General features: G+C 49.1%; 1 long non-coding RNA gene across 1 annotated transcript in view; it reads right to left on the reverse strand.

Annotated features, from left to right (window-relative positions):
- Window positions 1-3,612: 3,612 nt before the first annotated feature.
- LOC113918974 overlaps window positions 3,613-20,875 on the reverse strand; it is a 39,168-nt gene continuing 21,905 nt past the window's right edge. The window contains exons 6-7 of the long non-coding RNA XR_003518737.2: window positions 15,614-15,695; window positions 3,613-4,188 (exon numbers count right to left, since the gene is read on the reverse strand). This is a non-coding gene — a long non-coding RNA (uncharacterized LOC113918974). The remainder of the gene's footprint in view (window positions 4,189-15,613; window positions 15,696-20,875) is intronic.

The following is a 20,875-nucleotide window of genomic DNA, read 5'->3' on the forward strand; positions in this document are numbered from 1 at the left end:
GTTCTCTCCCAGGGATTTAACCAAAGCAGCATGTCTGCACTTGAAGCTGCAGCAGGCACCTCTTGGGCCTGTGGCTCCTGACTCTAATTACAGCTTTCTGGACACATTTCCTGTTTGGGAGCTGGCAGGGCACCCTCAGAGGAGCCACAGATAATGAGCAACTGGCTGCAAAGCCTCCCTCCGTGAGGGTGCTGACCCTGGAGCAGGCCCAAGCAGGCCCACCTAGGAAGGCAGAAGGCCTTCAGAGTCACCTGGTTCACACACACACCCACACACACGCACGCACACACATGCACACACACACACACACACACACACACACACACACACACACACACAGGACCACCACCATGGCCACAAGATTTCCCAGTCTCTGCTTGTACAGCTCCAGCGACAGGAACCTCATTACCTCACAGACAGCGTGCTAACCTCCAGACAGGACAGGTAATTAGAAGCAAGTCCTGAATCAGGATGAAGCCCGCCCTTCAACTTCCAGCTATTGATCCTCAGGTCCACCAAGAACAAAGCAACACAGAACGGAAAAAAGGGGGAGCATTCTCTGGGGGCAGGAGGAACCAGGTTCAAATCCTGACTCTACCGTTTTCAGGTTCTACAAGCTTGCTCAAGTCCCTTTACCTCTTGAGCCTCAGCTTGTCATCTGTGAAATGAGAATACTCCTACCCAGAGGAGGGAGGCTGGGCCTGGTGGGTGGGGTGAGACACCACAGCACATGTGCAAACACCTGGTACACCTTAGATGCCAAATCAATGCTGTTGTCTCCCCTTCCCTCTTGGACACTTTGCATTAGGGTGGCTTCTCTAGGCTTAGAGGCCAGAGACACACTCAGACTAAAGCAAGTGACTCCCTGCAGAACCAGTAGTACACCTGGAGAACCAAGGAGGCAGAAGGCCCTCTCCTTAGCCACACGGCAGAGCCTCGTGGCATGCTAGAGAGAGGCCTGGGTGGGGGGCAAGCTTTCCCATTTCTGCTAGGGCAACTGAACGTCTACTGAGTGAGGAATGGGAGGATGGACAGTTGGATGGATGGATGGACAACTGAACAGACAGTTTAAACAAGTTTCTAAACAAAAACATTAATTTCTAATTTTAAGAGTTATTTGCTGCATGAACCTCAGTGCACCCCCATGTTCATGGCAGCATTATTTACTGTAGTCAAGACATGGAAACAACCTAAGTGTCCACCAGTGAATGGATGGATAAAGAAGAGGTAGTGTACACACACACACACGCACACACACACACAATGGAATATTACTCAGCCATAAAAAAGAATGAGATTTTTCCATTTGCAACAACGTGGACAGACCCAGCAGGAAGCATGCGAAGTAAAATAAATCAAAGACAAATGCTGTATGATCTCATTTATATATGGAATCTAAAAAAACAAACAAAAATCAAGCTCATAGATACAGAGAACAGACTGGTGGTTGTCAATGTGGTAGGGGGTGGGGGGCAAATGGGCGAGGGGGGTCAAAAGGTACAAATTTCCAGCTGTAAAGAAGTCCTAGAGATGTCATATACAGCATGGTGACTAAGCAATTAATACTGCATTGATATTTGCAAGTTGTTTAGAGAGTAGATCTTAAAGTTGTCATCACAAGAAAAAAAAAGACAAAAAATCTGTGATTGTGTATGATGACAGATGGTACCTAGACTTACTGTGGTGATCATTTTGTAATATATACAAATATTGAATCATTACGTTGTACACCTGAAACTAATATAACATTGTATGTCAATGATACCTCAATAAAAAAAAAATACATAAATAAACAGGTTTCTAGGTCTAGCCAGGAAACACCCATCCCCTTTTAATGCCAGCCCTGCTGGATGTCATGTTTTGGTTGAGAAATTGTGTAAGCAGTGATTTCTAAAATTTATAAGCATCGGGGCACCTGGGTGGCTCAGTTGGTTAAGCAACTGCCTTCGGCTCAGGTCATGATCCTGGAGTCCCGGGATCGAGTCCCACATCGGGCTCCCTGCTCAGCAGGGAGTCTGCTTCTCCCTCTGACCCTCTTCCCTTTCGTGCTGTCTGTCTCTCATTCTCTGTTCCTCAAATAAATAAATAAAATCTTTAAAAAAAATTAAAAAAATAAAATAAAATTTATAAGCATCGGGAGAGGCCTTGTAAAATGCAGATTCCTGGGTGCCGCCAACAGAGATTTTGACACTGAAGGTCTGGGGGGGGAGCCTGGTGTCTGCATTTCTAACCAGCTCCAGATTACTGTTGCTGCAGCTCCACAGGCCACACTTCGAGAAGCTCTGGAATAAAGCAGAACAGCTGACAACACCTTTCAGAAAACAGGCCTGTGGCCAAGATCGGGTCACCTGGCCTGGGGGGCTTTGGCAGAAAGGAGAAGGAAGGGGCCCCTCCCAGCCCTGGGATGCCAAGGGAGACATGACCAACTTCACCTTCCACTTCTTTAAATCTCCTTCCCCCGCACTCCCTCCCATACTTGGAGCAGCCAGTCTGGGCTCTCTTACAAGCCGTGATGGCTTCATTAGGTCCAGAAGATTGTACCTCCCTGTAAAGGTTCAGCCTGCACAGAAATCCCCATAAATAGATGAGGTGCACAGGGGCCACGTAGGCCAGCCACCCATGACATGCCTTCTAGCAGGAGCAGGGAGCCCTGGAAAGAAGGGACTCTAGCCTCCTGGCCTCCCAGACATACACACACGCATGCATGGCTGCACACGCACGCGCATACACACGTGCGGGGGCGGGAGGCCCAGCCCCCTCCCCCAGAACCCCTCCTCACTGAGGGTCCCGTAGCTGATGGCAGCAGAGCCAGAGCTCAGGCCTCAGCTCAGGCACTAACTTGCTGCGTGGCCTTAAACAAGTCCCTCTCCCTCTCTGGGTCGGAGTTTCTCTGCCCGAGGTGTTTGGACGTGGCCTTGTCTAGGGAGAGAACTGGTATTACCTGAGCCACCAATGTGTTCGGCTTATTAACTCTTTCGTTCAACAGATACTTATTGAGCAATTCCTGCAAACCCGGATCTGAGCTATGGCACCGAACAAAAGAGAAATGAAGCTCGTGCCTTGTGGCGCTGGCCCAGTTCTCCGTACCAGATGTTTCATCCCTCACTGTGGCTTCACTCCAGGCAGCATGGGAACTGGCCGTCCTTATCCTCCCTTGCAGACGAGGAAACTAAGGCAGAGTAGGGCGGCAGAGCTGAGGTGCAGACAGTCAGGGGGTTCTTAAACCATCACACAGCCCTGAGACCTCTGCCCCACGCCCTCTAGCTCTCCGCTGAGGTGGGGGTTGTTCCTTTCCCAGGACCCCTCACTAACCACCCACTGAGGTCCACCACCCCAGATGGAAGTGGAGAAACCAAAGGCCGTGGGAGACAACTGTTCCCACCCAGCCCCAGACCTGGGGATTTGGGCCTGAGCCAAAGCTCCTACAACTGCCCCCTGGGAGGGCCATTCCAGGCCAGGCGGCTCCGCCCCTCGTTGGGCAGTAGGTGCCCTGAATTGCCCAGTGCTCTAAGGGCCCTGGCAGGCCCTTTTCGGTGCCCCATCCCCACCCACCCTGCTCACCACTCACCCCAGAGGCCCCCACATGACCCAAGAGGCAGAGCGAGCGCACGCGGCAGGCTCTCACACAGCACGGCACCGGAAAAGGGAGACGCGTTCTGCTTTTGTGCACTCACCCGCAGTTTTGCAATCCAGAACCTAGAAGCAGCCTATTTCAACTTCCAACACACAGGAAGCTTAGCGTCACTAAGGAAAATAAACTTTATTCTGAGTTACTATGCAGGGTGGGAGCGAGCACCATGATCTTTTGAGTGCTTGGGGCCCTAAAGGTCTCAGCCGGCCTTGGCCCCGTGCCTCGCCTTCCCACTTTGAAGATGTGCCCGGTTGTTTCCCACGGCCTGGAAGGCTCTCCCTCTCCCCTCTGCCTCTCTCAATACGCCCATCTGTCGTGGCTTCATTCACCTCCTGTGGCCTCAGGAAGCTACCAGAAGCCCCACTGGCTTTCCCAGGTCCCACGGCGCCAGCTCCAGCTCCAAGAATCACTGCGCTCTTGAACCTGGTGTCCAGCCTTCAGCTGACTGCTAGCCTCCTATGGCATCTGTCAGGTTGAGGAGGAGCCAGCCGAGCTGACAGGAGTCCCCGCAAGGGCCACATCAGGGACAATCTAAGTCACCGGTTCTTCCAGAGGCTCTGCAAAGTTAGAAGGCTTTGTTTGCCTTATATGCTCTCTTTCTTTTGCAAACAAATGTACAGAGAGGTTTTCCAGAGGCATCAACAAATTAAATCCAAAAGCAGACATGAGAACCCAGCTGTCTTCTCTTACGTGAGTCATTAAAGAGATCTGCAAAAATGTAAAGCGATCTTTTTTTTCATTTTAGAAAATAGTTATTTTTCATGAAAATGTATTATGTTCATATGCAATGGTTTGTTCTTGTTCTTCAAGAATAAGTATTTTATGATTTCTCAGCTTTAGTTCCCAATATGGTAAATATCAACAGATATAACCACATAAACAAAAGCTCTTTCAAGTCTCCAATAATTTTTAATAGGGTAACAGGGCCCCAAGGCCAAGTTTGAGAACTGCAGGTTGAAGAGAAAGGGCCCCTTCCCCACAGCTGAGCGGACGAGGGGTGGGGTCTGACCATCAGGCAGCAGAACCAAAGGCAGATGGAGGCAGGGGGCCGGGCAGGGGGCCTGGCAGGGGCCGAGAGGGGACCCGGGCTGCAGACCTTGAGTTGGGAAGTGGGAAGCAAATGGCAGGGGAGAGCCAGAAAGGAGATCTGGAGAGAATCCGAGAGGAGAGCCAGTGGTATGGCAGGTGCGTCTATGAGGAGCAGGGACTGCGGTCCAGAACAGATATGGGGAGAGGAAGAAAGGAACTCGGGAGTTGACCTGGACCCAAAAGAAAGAAGCAGAGAGACAGGAAGGAGGCCCACTGGGGGTGATGCCGAGCTGCAGTTCTGGGGACTTCTGGGTGCTGGGGACGGGTGGAGAGGGCTCCTGCCCATTTTCCTCCATTCCACACGCCACAGTCCTGCCCTGCCTGCAGCCCAGGGGCTTGCTCCCCCAGGTCCCCACGAGGTTTCCCTTTATACTCAGCCCTCCCTTACTTAAGGTCAGCTGAGTACCTCTGGTCTTTGCCATCCTCCGAGCCCAGCCGAAATAGCCGTGAGTTCTGTTCTAGCTCTGGGACCCTGGGCAAGTACAGAGCATCCCCTGGTTGTCCACATGGAGACGAGTCCAGCTCACGGAGCAGGGGAGGGGACTGACGTCAGAACATATGTAGAGGGCCTGGCACGTGTCGGACACTCAACAGGTGCAGCTAATATTAGTCCGCTTGCTCCTGCCTCGACGGCTACCGTTATTATTAGTGGCGGTATTAATATCCCAGCAGGAAATGGTCTTCAAGGTCACAGAGCTCCCGATGTGGCTGAGGGACACACAAGCAGCCCAGGAGCAGTCAGAGGCAGAGCCGGAGTCAGAACCCACTTCGGGGTCCCGGGGAGACGGTAAGCTCCCTGGGGGCTGGAGACCCTCCAGCACCGTGCATGCTCGCAGCACCACCCCTTACCTCCCTCGACAGTTACTTTGGGGACACGTCTCACGGGCCAGGTCTTATACCAGCTGCTGTCTGCCCGCAACAGGGCTTGGCCCCAAATTGGTTCAATCAATGTTTGTGGATCGATCTTTGTCCTCCCCCATCTGGCTGGCCACCGAGAATCTAGGCCAGGCGTGGGGTTTGGAAAGGGCCCCATGAGCCATCCCCCTGATCACCAGTCACAAAAACACAGCTGTTACTCTGAGCAGCTCTCGTACCTGCCACCCACCCTGGGGTCCCTGCCTCCTCAGTCCCTTAGCCAGGGAGGAAACAAGACCCAGAGAGGTTTAGTGCTTGTCTCAGTACACACAGCCACAAGTGGGAGAGTCAGGGCTGGGAACACAGGCCACTCAATGCGGGTTCTGCACTCCAGAGTGTGGCTGGAGACGGCCACAGAGGGCCCGGGCAAATGGACGCAGGCCAGGACATGCCTGAGAGTAGGGAACAGAGAGCAGGGTCTCGAGATTCTTTGCGGGCAGAGGGGAGGGTATAGGAGGGGCATCTCTGCTGGTGCAGCATCCCAGAAACTGAGCCCCTAGAACAGTCACTTCTCCCACCCTCTGTCCCGCCGAGCAACTCGAGCCGCGATGATTTCATGCTCAGGCAGCAGGGCATCCGTGCCCACCGCACCTGGCTGTCGCAGCTGGAGGCGAGGCTCCCTGAAGGCAGGCCCAGGTTGTCTTGCTCGTGGTCTCACCCAGGGCTGGCCCAGGGCAGGGTGCGGTAGCTCTGCTGAGCGTGTGCCTACAGAGCCTGACTCCATGTAGGAGGCAGGAAGCAATGGGGAAGCAGAGCCCTGCCCCTGGAAGAGTCTCCATTTCTGCACCACGACGGGCTTCACCCTTGTTTCCTGACTTGCTTTGGCTGTTTCGACCCAATGGAAAGAGAATAGCAGAAAGGAGAGCCTGGAGTGGGGAACAACCGTACAGCGGAGGCGTCAGCAAGACCCGGGCCGGGGGTGGGGGGGGCGGGATTCAGGGCCACACCCCAAAGCAGTCTCTCTGCTGGCAGCCGAGGCAGAGCTCCCAGGTGCAGGGACCCACGGACATCCTGCCGTGGGACTGAGGCCCAAAGGCTGATCTTTGGCCCCCACTTGAGTCTGCAGCTGATCCCAGCTTGGCGGAGAGTGGGATCTGGGGGCAGCCCTTCCTCCCTAGGCTATAGGAAGGAGCGATGCTGCTGGGGCCCAGCCTGGTGAGCACACGGGAGAAAGGATGTGGGGCCAGCACCACCCAGGGACAGCTCCTCTTGCACGGATCCCTGAACAGACCACTCAGGGAAGAAAGGGAAGCTGTGCTCAAAGTGCCCCTTGGGGCGGTGGGGGGGAAGCAGAGCTGCCCTTGGTCAGCACCCAGGAGGCTTGAGTCCTGGTCCGGCACTGCCTCAGGTTCCCTGGGTGTCCTCGACCAAGGTGGTGACCCACCGTCTCTGAAGTCCCTGAGGGGGCTCTGTCATCAGGTGACGTGTGCACCCCCTCCGTTGACACCTGCACACACACACACAGGCACTTGTGCCCATCATGGGCTCCATAAAGCGCCCCGGCCTGCTGCAGAGGGGATGGTGAGGTAGCCCAGGCAGCAGGCCCACAGCAGGGCCCCAAACAAAGCCGGTGGATGGGGGGGGGGGCGTTGGCAGCACAAGGAATGGGGGAGGGCAGCTCGGGCTGGGGAGGGATGTGGCTCTGAGCCTAACAGGCCACCAGCAGCCGCAGCATCTGCTTTTTCTCACCTCTAAAGGGAATCGATTTGTCTCTGACTGATTTCCCTGACGTCTAGTTTTCTTCTCCGCCCGGCTGTCAGCCCAGCCACTGTGCGGGGGAAGCAGGGGGAAGAGCCCTGGCCGCCTGCCTGCCTGCCTGCTTCCCCCCACCTGCCCCCCACCTGCCCAGAACGCCTCCCCCCACCTCACACCACCACCCCCTGCACTCACGCCCCACGCCGCACTCACACTCACATGCGCAACAAAGAAACCCACACCCACACCACAGCCACCCTCCCAGACACCCACACTCCCACCCAGACAGACACAAACACACACATTGCCACCCAGACGCAGCACACACAGCTCCCCACACACTCCCCGGCACCCCCGAAGCACTACCACAACCCACACACAGGGTCACGCACACTCTCCCACACACACATACCTATGGCATTGCCACAGTCAGACACCAAAAAGGACATCTACGCACACACAGAGCGCACTCCTAGACAGCACAGACTCGCGCACACACACCCCACATCCACACAGCCACACAGCCTACATCCCTACTCACACGGACGACAGTCCCCGCCCACACACACTCACACTCATGCTCCCTGACACCCACCAACACTCCCACGCCCCACACGGACACCCCACAGTCACATTCCCCGACACCCACAGGCACACACGTCCCCCCACGGCCGCACCACATCCACACTCGCGCCACTGTGTCCTGCCTTGGCCCCACCGCCCTGCCGAGCCGCTGTGGACCATGGCTCCTCAGCTCTTCTGGAACCCAGGGTCGAGGATGTAGCCCTCATGCTGCCAGTGCTTGCGCTTGGCAGGGACCCGGCAGGGGGAAAGGCTCGGGTAGGGGGAGGCAGGTGGACGTGGGTGGTCGGGAGTTGGCCATGGGCAGGCTGAGGGTGGAACCGTGGTCTTCGGCCTGGACAGGCTCGCTGCAGAGCAGCCTGGGTGAGGAGCTGGATCCTGGCAGGGTGCGAGTGATCTGGGGTAGGGGGCTGTCAGGGGTGGGGGTGTAAAACCCTCAAGGTTACCAGGATCGGCCGGGGTTTTCCTGATCACAAGCACATCAGTGGGGCTTCCCAGCAACATGGGACCCTGGCTGATCAACAGCCATGCTGGCGGGAAACAGAACAATAAAGATATAAACTGACATTTTTCCCAAAACATCTTCACTGCCATGATAGCATTGGATTGCATCCTGCAAACACCCACTGGGGTTGGCATTTTTCCCATATCCTGGGTGAGGAAACTGAGGTCTGGATCAGGAAAGGGACTCACCCAGGGTCCCACACGCTTCGTGAATTTAGACCTCTGACTCGAATCCGGGGCTCCTGATTGCGTGGCCAAAAATTCAGACCAAACCAACCAAATCCAGAAAATAACCCACCTGTCCTCAGAAACTCCATAAGGCCAGTCCGTGATGGCACTACTCTCCAACTTGGGGAACACAGAAGGAGCCTTTGGCATGGACCCTGGCAGTACACACGTGTGGAGGATGTGATGTGTGTATACACACATGTGCACGTGGAAGGTATGTGAAGGTGTGTGTGATTGCCAAGGCATGCGATTGTCAAGAGGTAAGCAGGGCGTGTGGGAGCAAGCTCTCCAGGCAGATGTTAGAAGGTGTGTCTGTGTCTAGTAGGGTGCGTGTGGCTGTATGGGTGTGGGAAGCCGACGGGGGGGATCATGCTATGGGAAGATGCAGGCATGACTTGGGTTCACATACACGAGAGGTGTAGGAGGGCCTTGTGAGCCTGTGGGGCTATGTGTGTGCATGAGAAAGGCGTTGGGCATGCCTAGAGATTTACACATCGGGATGAGGGTGTGGGGGTGCACACCCACGGTGGTGTGTGCCCACCATGGCATCCATCCAGACCACGGGTGGGCTCCACTCGTGCCCCCTGCCCCTCCTGGTCCCCTGTCCCTGGTCCCCTGCCCCTCCCCTGGGCTTTATCTGGCCAGGAAGCTCTGTTCTCAGCTCAGGCAGCAGACAATTGATTAATAGAACTGGTTCTTGGCTCTTCAAGGTCTGGCCAGAGATAAGCAGGGGCAGGAATATCAGCACAGAGTGGGTGCTGAGGATTCAGGAACGACAGACGCCCCCATTCCCAGCGCGAGCCCTCCTCCCTCTGCTATGAGTGATCCACACACTCACCACAGTAGCACACGAAGGTCAAAGCCACCCTGGAGGGCAGGGCCTGAGGGAGGCCACCCGCCCCAGGGCCTGGCCCAGAAGCAAAGCCGAGTGATACTTGCTGAGTGAGCTAGCTCCCAACTGAGCATTCGCTCATTCAGGCATCCCTTTATTCCAGCACCAGACCTAGCACCTCCTGGGTACCCGGCTGGGGTAGCTCCTGGAGCCCCAGAAGCCAATCAGACACAGGCCCTGGCTTGGGGCCATCCTAATCTGTATAGCCTCTGAGGGCCCACTCTAGGCAAGCTAGGCAGACAGGAAGACAGTCACATCAACCCCCAAGGCTCGGTAACGTAAGAAGAAGCCACAGAGCTCAGGCCTACAGTTATTTCAGGCTGGGGGTCTCCGGCAGATGTCAGGAGGGAAGACGTACTTGAGAATGGAGAAGCGTGGCATGCCTGGGGACAGCACTGCTAGGAATGCCACCACCCACCACTTACTTCCTGTTACGTGCCAGACACTGCCCTGCCAAGCACTTGACAGTGACCATCGTTCTGCCTTGTCCAGAGCCTTGGCAGGTAAATGCACTTACTATCCAAGCTAAGGACCTTCCTTATCTGGATGACTTGAGACGAATGAGGGAGGTGGACAGATGGGATTTTAGAAAGACCCAGCCCCTGCCCTAAAGGACGCAGGAGAAAAAAGCCACAGGCGTCAATGGAGAATACACAGCATCTTGCTAGGCTCCTTGTAAGCTGCCACAAAACTCTCCCAGGACCAGATCCTCAGGATCGCTGGGGCTTTCAAGGATGAAGGCAAGAGGACCAAATTGGTGGTGGGGATGGGTGACCAGGTGCCTGCCCTTACCTCGGGTGGAGCAAGGCAAACTCCAGGACCTTGCAGTTGGGGCAAGGGTCCTCTGGCGTCCAGCCACCACTGGGCTCCACAGTGCTCCCTTCAAAGAGCAACAGTGAGCAGCAGGCCCCTGGGGAGGGTGCTGCCTCCTCTCCGTCAGGCTGCCCTTCTGGGACATCTCCGTGACCATGGCCTCCCTCAACATGGCCCACTCCAGACAGGTGAGCTGGAAAACTACCAAAGGCCAGAGTCAAAGGGGCCTCATCTTACTAATGGAGAAACTGAAGCCAGTGAGAGCAGGCAGCAGACTGGCTTCTGGTCGCACGCCTGGTCTGCCGCAGGGCTGGGGTCTGAGTTCAAGTTTAATGCTTGGCCTGACCTGTACGGTGTGGGGCTCAAGCCAGCCGACATGGGATGTCATGGAATTTTCCAGCCACCCTCCCCCTTTCTCCTTCTTTCTCTTTCTTCTTCCTTGTACCTTCTCTTGCTTGAGCGAAGAGTGGTTCCAGATCAGAAAAATCAGAAGCCTTCCTCCCTGTGTGTGGTAGGCAGAACACTACCCCACATCATAGTCCCCAGAAGCGAGGAATATGTGAGGTTATCCAGAACGGAGAATGAAGGCCGCAGATGGAACTGAGGTTGTGAGTCAGCTGACCTGGGGATGGGTGATGCTGCCGGCCTCTGCCGGTGGGCCTGATGGGGTCACGAGGGAGGGTGCACATAATGGAAGTGGAAGGCAGAAGAGAGAGGCGGGGCGGTGGCAGCCGGAGAGGGACCCAGCAGGACATTGTGGCTTTGAAGAGGGAGGAAAGGGGTTGTGAGCCCAGGAAAGCAGGTGGCCTCTAGAAGTTGGAAAAGCAAAGAACTGGATTCTCTCCTAGAGTCTCCAGAGGGAACACAGCCCTTCCAACACCTTGATGCTAGCCCAGTGAGACCCATTTTGGAGTTCTGACCTCCATAACAATAAGATCATAGATTGGGGTCATTTTGAGCCATGACTTTTGTGCTTATTTGTTACACCAGCAATAGGAACCAATCCACTGTTCCATATCGCCCTCCAGATGCATTCCTCTGGTGACAGGGCACTCTCTCCAACCTCAGCCAGCTCTCACCATTACCAAACCCCTCCTCATGAGATCCAAACTGTTCCCCCCGGGACGGCTTTCCAATGTGCCAGCTCTGTACCCCAGGGCCCCCAAAACAAGCCACTCTCTGCCTTTCTGATGTTTGAAGGAAGTGATGGTAGGATGGATCCTCCTCCGTTCTTTCCTTCTCTTTGCCCAGCATTCCCAGAATTCTGTTCCGCTGTTCCCACCAGAAACTCCTCTCAGTGAAATCTCATTCCCTGGTCTGATTCCAGGGCTCACTCTTGCCCAGGCCAAAGTTCTCAGGAGCATAGACTCAGCCCGTCTACCAAGGAGGCACTGGGGTAGGGTGGAGGTCGTGGTTTCTGCTGACTGTGTGGCCTTGGACAAACCCACACCTTCTCTGGATCTCTGGTGTCCCATCTGTCCTGTGGGATGAAACCCCATGAGCTCCATGGAGGGTCTTGGGGCAGAGGGGGTCTTACCCACCCTGGTTCCTTTGCCAACACAGCTCCCAAGCACCTGCCTTCTCTCCATGTTGCTTGTCATTAATAGGGGAGGAGAGAGGAGGGGAGGGGAGGAGGAGGGGAAGGGGAGAGGAGAGGCGAGGCAAAGAAGGAGAGGGGAGACATACATCCCTACAGAAATTGTATTCGAATGTTTTATTATGTGCTCTGGCTCGGGCAGCACCTTAGTTAATGGTGTGTCAGATGATGGTACAAATTTATAGCTGAAGGTTTACATCACAGACAGCTGGAATGAATGACAATAAATTAATTTAAAGTGCTACCAAAGTGTTCCCCAAAGTATATGTGCTTATGAGCTCTGGGCTAATAATTTATAAATGCATGCCTTTTATAATCCCGGTCTTAAGGCTTGAAAGCAGCTAGTTAAAAAGCAGTCACATGACATAAATTACTTTTATTAATATCACAAGTGCATGATTAAGGTGGCGGAAATGGTGGTCACCTGCCCATGGTTTCTGCAGCCAAGACCCCTTCCTTCCTTCCTTCCTCTTATCCTCTCATTCTGAGGGCCTTGGACCTCACAGCCCCAGCTTCCATCCCCTCTCCAAACCCCTTTAGCCTGCCAGGGCCTGAGCTGAAGCCCCCAATCCCTTATCCCCTCTCCTGGGGTGGGAAGCACTCCATGTCCATTATGGATTCCCTCCTCTGAATAGTTGTGACATCCACATGCTCCTCAGATAGGAGAGAGCAAATATATCTTTGTGCAGACAGTCAACACATTCACACAGACTCAGGGAGACAGAGTTCCCTGAGCCTCTGGTGCTTCACCAGTAAGGTGGACATCACAATATTGACCTCAACAGACTTCACAGGGCCATTGAGCAAATTGGTGAAGGCCACATGTTAGCACTCAATAATACATGTCATTCTTGAGATGCTCTCTCCACTACCTAGCCCACAAAGGGAGGGAAAAATCTGAAGTGGGTGATATAATCCAAAACCTGGTAGTTGGTTGACCTAGTCTGATCTTCTTGATAAAGCATAAGATGACTCTACCCTCCTAGACATCCGTTCCAAGCCCTCTTCTCTCTAAAGCCAGTATCACAACATATGCCATGGGCCCCGAGCCCTGCCATTTTCTCGATGGATTCTTCAATTTTCCCTTATAGGCTCACCTCCTATATTACATGAAAGATTGCCCAAATTGCTCTCCTCATCAAGAGATGGAGTCAGTTGGGGCTGGTCTGTCACTTGCTTGACTTACAGAATGTGGGGGGAGTGAAACCGTGTCACTTCCAAGACTGGATCTTAACATACAGGCAGCTTCTGGCTTGGAACACTTGAAACACTTTCTTGGAATCCAGCTGTTATGCTGTGAGCTGCCCAGTCAGGATGGGAAGGCCACATGGAGAAGAATCAAGATTTTCCAGTTGGCAACCCCAGCCGATGGCCAGCACCAGGTGCCAGCCATGTGAGTGAGCCATATGGGTCTTCTAGCAAACCTACAGGTGACCACGGCCCCAGGTGGGCCAGCTGAGCCCGGCCAGTCCAAGAATTGTGAGAGGCAATAACCGGTTGTTGTTTTAGAGCATTACGTTTGTGGTGGTTTGTCACTCAGCAATAGATAACTAGACACCCCTCTCCATTGGCTGCCTCGTGTCAGCACTTAAATGTATGCAAGCTTCTCTCATCTGAAATCCCCCCTTGATCCCACGTGCCTCACCGTCCCCACCCACTCCCTCCATTCGCGACCAAACTGCAGAACAGAGAAGTGCATCTAAACTGAATTCCCTTCCGCCTGCTCCTCACCAGCCAGTGCTCTGGCCTTTGCTGCCCACCTTCCTCCAAGGGGGACATCTCTAAGGTCAACAGGGGCTGGCTGTCCTTGGGCCCGGCAATAGGGTTGGCTTGAGCCTTGAGCGGCATGCCTCCTGGTAGCCACCACCTCCCCTTTTGGCACCCTCCCCATTGGCTCCTCAGCACACTGCTTGGCCTGCACCTTAACCTCCATGACATTTCCTTCCGTCTCACTTGTACGCTCCTTACCATCCTCTTCAAATCCCGGTGTTCCGCAAGTCTCTGTCTTGGGCCCTCGGCCCTCCAGGCTCTTCACTCTTTCACTCCCTCCTCCATACCCGCGTCTCCTGCCTCTGTGTCCAGCCCAGACTCCCTCTGCAGGCCCACATCCCCAGCCACCTGCTGGACTTCCCAGACGTGCAGACGCTTTTACTCAGCAAATCCCACATTGGCTCATCGTCTCTCTACCACTGCCCGCTCCTGCCTCGTTCTTCTTCCAGGGAGACACACTACCATCTAGTCGGTTGCCCAGGTCCCAAATCTGGGATCTAGTCTTATTTCATTCTACCGCCTCCCCACGTAAAATCAGTCACCAGATCCTGGCAAGGTTGTCTCTAAGTCAGTCTGACATCTCTTCTTCCCATTGCCCTCACCCAGGTCACCACCACCCATTATCTGGGACACTTATAACACCGCCACCCAACCCTTTCTCTTCTCTGCAGTACAGAGACCCTATTTATATCACATTGCAAACTGAAAGCCAAACCCATCGATGGGACTTATGGGCCCTCCCCACCTAACCCTAGGACCACCTCTTCAGCCCCAAATCTGACCACTCCCCATATTCACACTGGGCTCCTTCCTCTGATATGCAGGGTACTCATACAGGGGCCTTCACACTGCTGTTCCTCTACCAATCACACCCTTCCCTCCTCCATGGTCTAGCAAATACCACCTCCTATAGCCCTTGACTTCCTGCTTAGTGGGCAGTCTGCTTCTTCCTCTCCCTCTTCCTCTCCCCTCCTCTTGTTCTCTCTCTCAAATAAACAAATAAAATCTTTTAAAAAATAAAGTTATTAGGCATCATTTCTGTCACATTTTATTCATTAGAAGCGAGTTGCTAAAGCTAGCCCATATTGAAGGGGAAGGGAATAGAATCCACCTTTTGTTGGGAAGAGTGTCAAAGAAGTTGAGGACATGATTTTAAACCATCATAAGTACTACCATTGGACTGCCAGGCAATGCCATGTCCACCAGGCCCAGGGGCCACATGCACTAACATTCACAGTGTCTGCAGGCCACGGAGCACCACGGACACCTGGATGGCCCAAAGGCAGCTTTTTTTCATTGTAAGAACATTATTATAATAACATTAAAAGAGTATTTGGGAAGAACAGAAAATCACTCCAAATTGCTACTTATTCTCTGTGTGACCCTAAGTCATTTACCCTCTCTCTGTGTATCAGTTTCCTGACCTGTACAACAGGCATAATTATAGTCCCTACCACATAGAGTTATTGTGAAGATTAAATGAGATAATTGTGTCAAGTGCTTAGAGAAACATGGCATATGTCAATTCCTAATAACACACAGCTTTTCATGAGCTGGCTAGAGGAGTAAATGAGATGATCCATGGAAAGAGCTTAGAGTAGCGCCTTCCTGGCATATGAAAATAAATCAATTACGTGTTATTGTTATTATACTTATCATTATAATTAGCCATAACCTCCTCAAGACCTCCAGCATAATGTACAAATTCCTAGACTGCCATTCAAGGTCCTTTGCAAATACCTGCCTGCCTATCCCCCTGCTCACCTATAACCTTCCCTGCACACACACCACAGACACCATCCCTGCACATGCCCTATGCTCACAGCTTTCCCCTATGCAGCCCCCTTCTCCTAAGATGTCCTCCCTCCACACCTCTTCCTGGTGAACTTCTACTCACCATGAACATTGGCCTGGGAGTCCATGATGTCCACTTTTAGCCATGACAGAGTAGCCGGTAATCCAACTAGCCCTACCACCATCTAAAAAAAAAAAAAAAAGGAAAACTGAACAAACTAAGAAACACCTATTTTCACATAGAAGCACAGGTCAGTGACTCCTGAGAGAAGGGAAACAGAAAACGTAAGCTTTATGATTATCTTGCTTTTCTAACTGGAAATATGTTCCAGACCACTGAACAAAGAAAGAGAATCCCAAAGGAGCACAGCAGTCTCACTGAGCTGATGAGTCAGAGACTGGAGCACAGGAAGGCCTTGGCTGCTGGAAGTTGTGGGCAGAGTACCAGAGAGGAGGGAGCTAAGCAGAGAAAACTCTAGAAATCTGCATAGCCTTACAGTGAATTATAAGCTGTGTGTGTCTAGGGTGAGACTTGATAGAGCCATGCAAAGACCAACTATCAGAGAAAAAAATTACTGCCAGGGAGCTGTGCGTTTGACAACTAGCAGAGCTCATACAGATCTGGGAGATTTTGAGTTCCAACCAGTCAGAGTGGAGAGGCTTTATTGATTGACTTAACAAAGCTTAAAAATGAGCCTCAGAAGGAGAAACTTGATCTGCAAGTAAACTAATTGCCTGTCAAAACAATATATTTATTACTCTTTGACATAGACCACAAATTCCAAATACTCTGCAAGGAAACATCACAATGTCCAACATCCAAACAAAAACTACTAAACATTCAAAAAAGCAGGAAAATGTAATCCACAACTAGAAGAAAAATAATTCAATAGAAACATAATCTATGAAATGAAAATTTCACAGGAAGGAATTAATAACAGATAAGACACTGCAGATGAAAAGATCTATGAAGTTGAAGAGAGGGCAACAGAAATCACAAGGGGAATTAGAAAATATTTTGAACTGAATGAAAAAATAAAAACACAATATATCAGTATTTGTTGTATGCAGCTAAAAGAGTGGCTCAAGGGACACGTATAGATTTAAATGCTTAGATTTGATAAAATGATACTTCGAAAACATTTGTGCAGAAAAGAGTTAACAAAGTCAGCTTAAGACTGCTCTCCTTAGAAAAAGGCCTGTTTACAAGGTGGAATCCTGTAAGGAATCTAGGAACTTATATTTCAGGAGAGTTCCCATCATTCCTTGATAAAATGGGCTTGCTGACCCTATGCTATTTATGTCAAGAATATGGTTTATGCTGAACACAACTCTCTTTCTGGCGGCCTGGAATGTCGGTATGTGCCAGGCAAAAAGTGTCTATGTGGTACGCCCCCAATAAAAACCCTGGGCACTGAGTATCTACTGGGCTTCCCTGGTACACAACATTTCACATGTGTTGTCACAGCTCATTGTCAAATCCTGCATAACTCCACGGGAGCAGACTCTTGGAAGCTTGTGCCTGGTTGCCTTCAAACTTCACATCATGTGCCTTTTCCCTTTGCAGTTTTGCTTTGTATCTTTTGTTATAATAAATCTTAGTAATGAGTATCACTTATATGCTGAGTCCTGAAATTTCTCCTACAAAATCATTGAAACTGGGGGTGGTCTTGGGGACCCCCAACACACCATTGGTCACCTAAGGAATTTTAAAAAAGAAGACTAAATTAAAACCAAAGTAAATCAAAGGAAGGAAATAATACAGAGGAAAAGTCAATGAACTAGATAATAGACATACACTAAAGAAATTCAACGAAATCAAAAGCTTATGCTTTTGAAAAAATTAATAAAAATCAATGAGACTCTAGCTTGACAGATTAAGAAAAAATAAATAAAACATAAGCTAACAATATCAGGAATTGAAGTGGATTCATCACTACAGATCTTACAGATGTTAAAAAGATAAGAGAATATTATGAGCAACTTTAAGACTATAACTCTGGCAACTTAAATGAAATGATGAAATTCCTTGAAAAACATAAATTACCAAAATTGACACAAGAAGCAGACACCAAATAGTCCCATATCTATCACAGAAATTTAGTTCATAAAACCCTCCCACCCCTAGGCTTTATAGAGAATTTTATCAAACATTTAAATAAGAAATAATACAAATCATAAACTCTTTCAAAATAAGAGGATGGAATGCTTCCCAACTTTTTCATAAGGTCAGCATTACCCTGATAGCAACACCAAACAAAAATATCACAAGAAAACTACAAAACAATGAAAAATTAGAGCAGGCTTTTTCGTAAATTAAAATTGACAGGCTGATCCTAAAATGTATAGGAAAATGAAAAGGACCCATAATACCAAAACAATTTTGAGAAAGAACAAATTTGGAGAACTTACATTGCTTGATATCAAGACTTACTATACAATTACAGTGGTCAACAGAGTGTGGTATTGGTATAGGAAAAACAAATAGATCAATAGAACAGAATGAAATTTGAAAATAGGCCCACACACCTGTAATCAATTGATGTGTTTTTCACAAAGGTGACATGGTTATTTAGTGGACAAATGATTGTATTTGTAAAAAAATAAATAAATAAATAAACAAGAGTGTTAAAATAAATGGATATCAGCCATCCAGTTTCCAGCCTAACAGGTAAGGAGCTGGAAGTCATCACTTCCATCCTCCTAACAAGAAAAAAGCTAAACAAACTAAAAATCAATTATTCTTCTTAGATCTGTCAGCATTGGTTCATGGAGCAAACCACTGTCTCAAAAATTGGAGAGACAGACAAAGAGATACAAAGAATCACAACTTCCTGAAACAGAAATCTCTGTGAGAATCAGTACCAGGTTCTTGGTATCTAGTATATCAAGTCTGTTTTCTAACAAAAATAATTACAAGGCATACTAAAAGGCAAAAGCAAACAAACAAACAAAGTCAAGTTTGAAGAGACAGAGCAAGCATCAAAACCAGACTCAGATATGGCAAGAATATTGGAATTATCACACCATGAATTTAAAACAACCATGATTAATATAATAAGGGCTCTAAAGTAAAAAGCAGCAAGATGCAATAACCAATGGGTAATATAAGCAGAGAGATGGAAATTCCAAGAAAGAATAAAAAATAAATGCTAGAAATCAAAAACACTGTAATAGAAATGAAGACCATCTCTGATGGGTTCATTGGTAGACTGGACACAGCTGAGGAGAAAATCTCTAATCTTGAGGATATCTCAATAGAAACCTCTAAAACTGAAAAGTAAAGAAAAAAAGACTGGAAGAAAGAACAATTACAAAAAGAGTAATATAGTGCAATGGGAGTACCAGAAGGGAAGGAAGGAAGGAAGGAAGGAAGGAAGGAAGGAAGGAAGGAAGGAAGGAAGGAAGGAAGGAAGGAAGGAAGGAAGGAAGGAAAATATTTAAAGTGATAAAGACTGAAAATTTCCAAAAATTAATGTCACCAAACCACATATTTCAGAAAGCTCAGAGAACACCAAGTAAGATAAAGGCCAAAAAAAATCTGGAACAGCACAAAATCAAAGATAAAGAAAAAAATCTTGAAAGAAGCTGCAGTTGGGGAAGGGGGACCCACCCTTGTCTACAGAGGAGCGAGAATAGGAATTATATCAGACTTCTTGGAAACCATTCAAGCAAGAAGAGAATGGGGTGAGATATTTAAAGTGTTGAGAGAGGGGGGAAAAAATCACCAATCTAGAATTCCATATCCTGCCAAATTATCCTTCAAAAGCAAGGGAGACAGACTTTCTCAGATAAACAAAAACTCACGAAATTTGTTGCCAAAAGACCTGCCTTGCAAGAAATATTAAAAGAAGTTATCCTTCAAATTATCCTTCAGAAGCAAGGGAGACAGACTTTTTCAAATAAACAAAAACTCACGAAATTTGTTGCCAAAAGACCTGCCTTGCAAGAAATATTAAAAGAATTTCTTCGGAGAGAAGGCAAATTATACAGATCAGAAACTCAGATCTGTATGAAGAAAGGAAAAGCTTTAGAAAAGAAATAAGTGAAAGTAAAATAGAAACTTCAATTTTTCTCATTCTTAATTGATCTAACAGATGACAGTTTGATCAACATAATAGCAATGATGTAATCAATGATTATAGCTTATGAATAGGTGAAATTAATGACAGTCATGATACAAAGGAACAGGAGGGATGAATTAAGTATACTTTGTTATAAAGTACTTGCACTACCTGTGAAGCAGTGTAGCATTATTTGGAAATGGAGTCAGATCCATTATAAATGTATATTGCAAACTCTAGGGCAACTACTAAAAAGGGTTAAAAAAAAAAGAGGTATGATTGATAGGCTAAGAAAGGAGACAAACAAAATCACATAAAATGCTGTTTAAAACTATAAAAGGTGGGAAAAGAGTGGAAGACAAAACCAGGAACAAAGAACAGGGAAACAACAAAAAACAATACAAATATGGTGAATAAAACAAATGGATATGCATATGGACCTCAACTCCACCTCATACCACTTACAAAAATAAACTCAACATGGACCATATATCTAAACATAAAAAGCTAAAATTATAAAATATCCAGAAGAAAACTTATAATCTTTGTAACCCTGTTAGCAAGCAAAGATGCCCTTGACAAGTCATAAAAATCGCTAACATGCAAGCATAAATCAACAACTCGACCTTTACCCTCCAAAAGATACCATTAAGAAAGTGAAAAGGTAAGCCACTGACTATGGGAAAATATTTGCAATATGTATATCTGTCAAAGAAACTTGTATCCAGAATTTATATGAGGTATTCTTATAGTGCAAGAATAAGACAAACAACCCAATAAAACTGGGCAAAAGATTCCAATGGATGCTTTGCCAAGGAAGATACATGCACATAAAAAGATGCCCAGCATCTTCAACATTGTTAGTCATTATGGAAATGCAATTTAAAAGAGATGACATTTCATGCTCACTAAAATTGCTAAAAGTGAAAAAACTGACAATACCAAATGTTAGCAAGGATATAGAACACGTAGAATTCTCATGCACTGCTGGGGGCTAAAATGGTGCAAACACTTTGGCAAAGAGCTTCTTACCAAGTAAAACCTACCATACCATCCAACAATTCCATGTCTAAACACTGACCCAACACAAACAAAAACATGTTCACCTAGATTTGCACATGAGTGTTCACAGCAGCTATAGTCATAAAATTCTAAAACTAGAAACAACTCAAATGTATATTAGCTGGTGAGTGGATAAACAGCCTATAGTATGTCCACTCACTGGACTACCACTCAGCAGTAAAAAGGCCCAAACTACCCATATACAGTGCAGCGTGTATAGAGCTATACAAAAGAGCACA

Source organism: Zalophus californianus, chromosome 15, assembly GCF_009762305.2.
Source record: "Zalophus californianus isolate mZalCal1 chromosome 15, mZalCal1.pri.v2, whole genome shotgun sequence".
NCBI lineage: Eukaryota > Metazoa > Chordata > Mammalia > Carnivora > Otariidae > Zalophus > Zalophus californianus.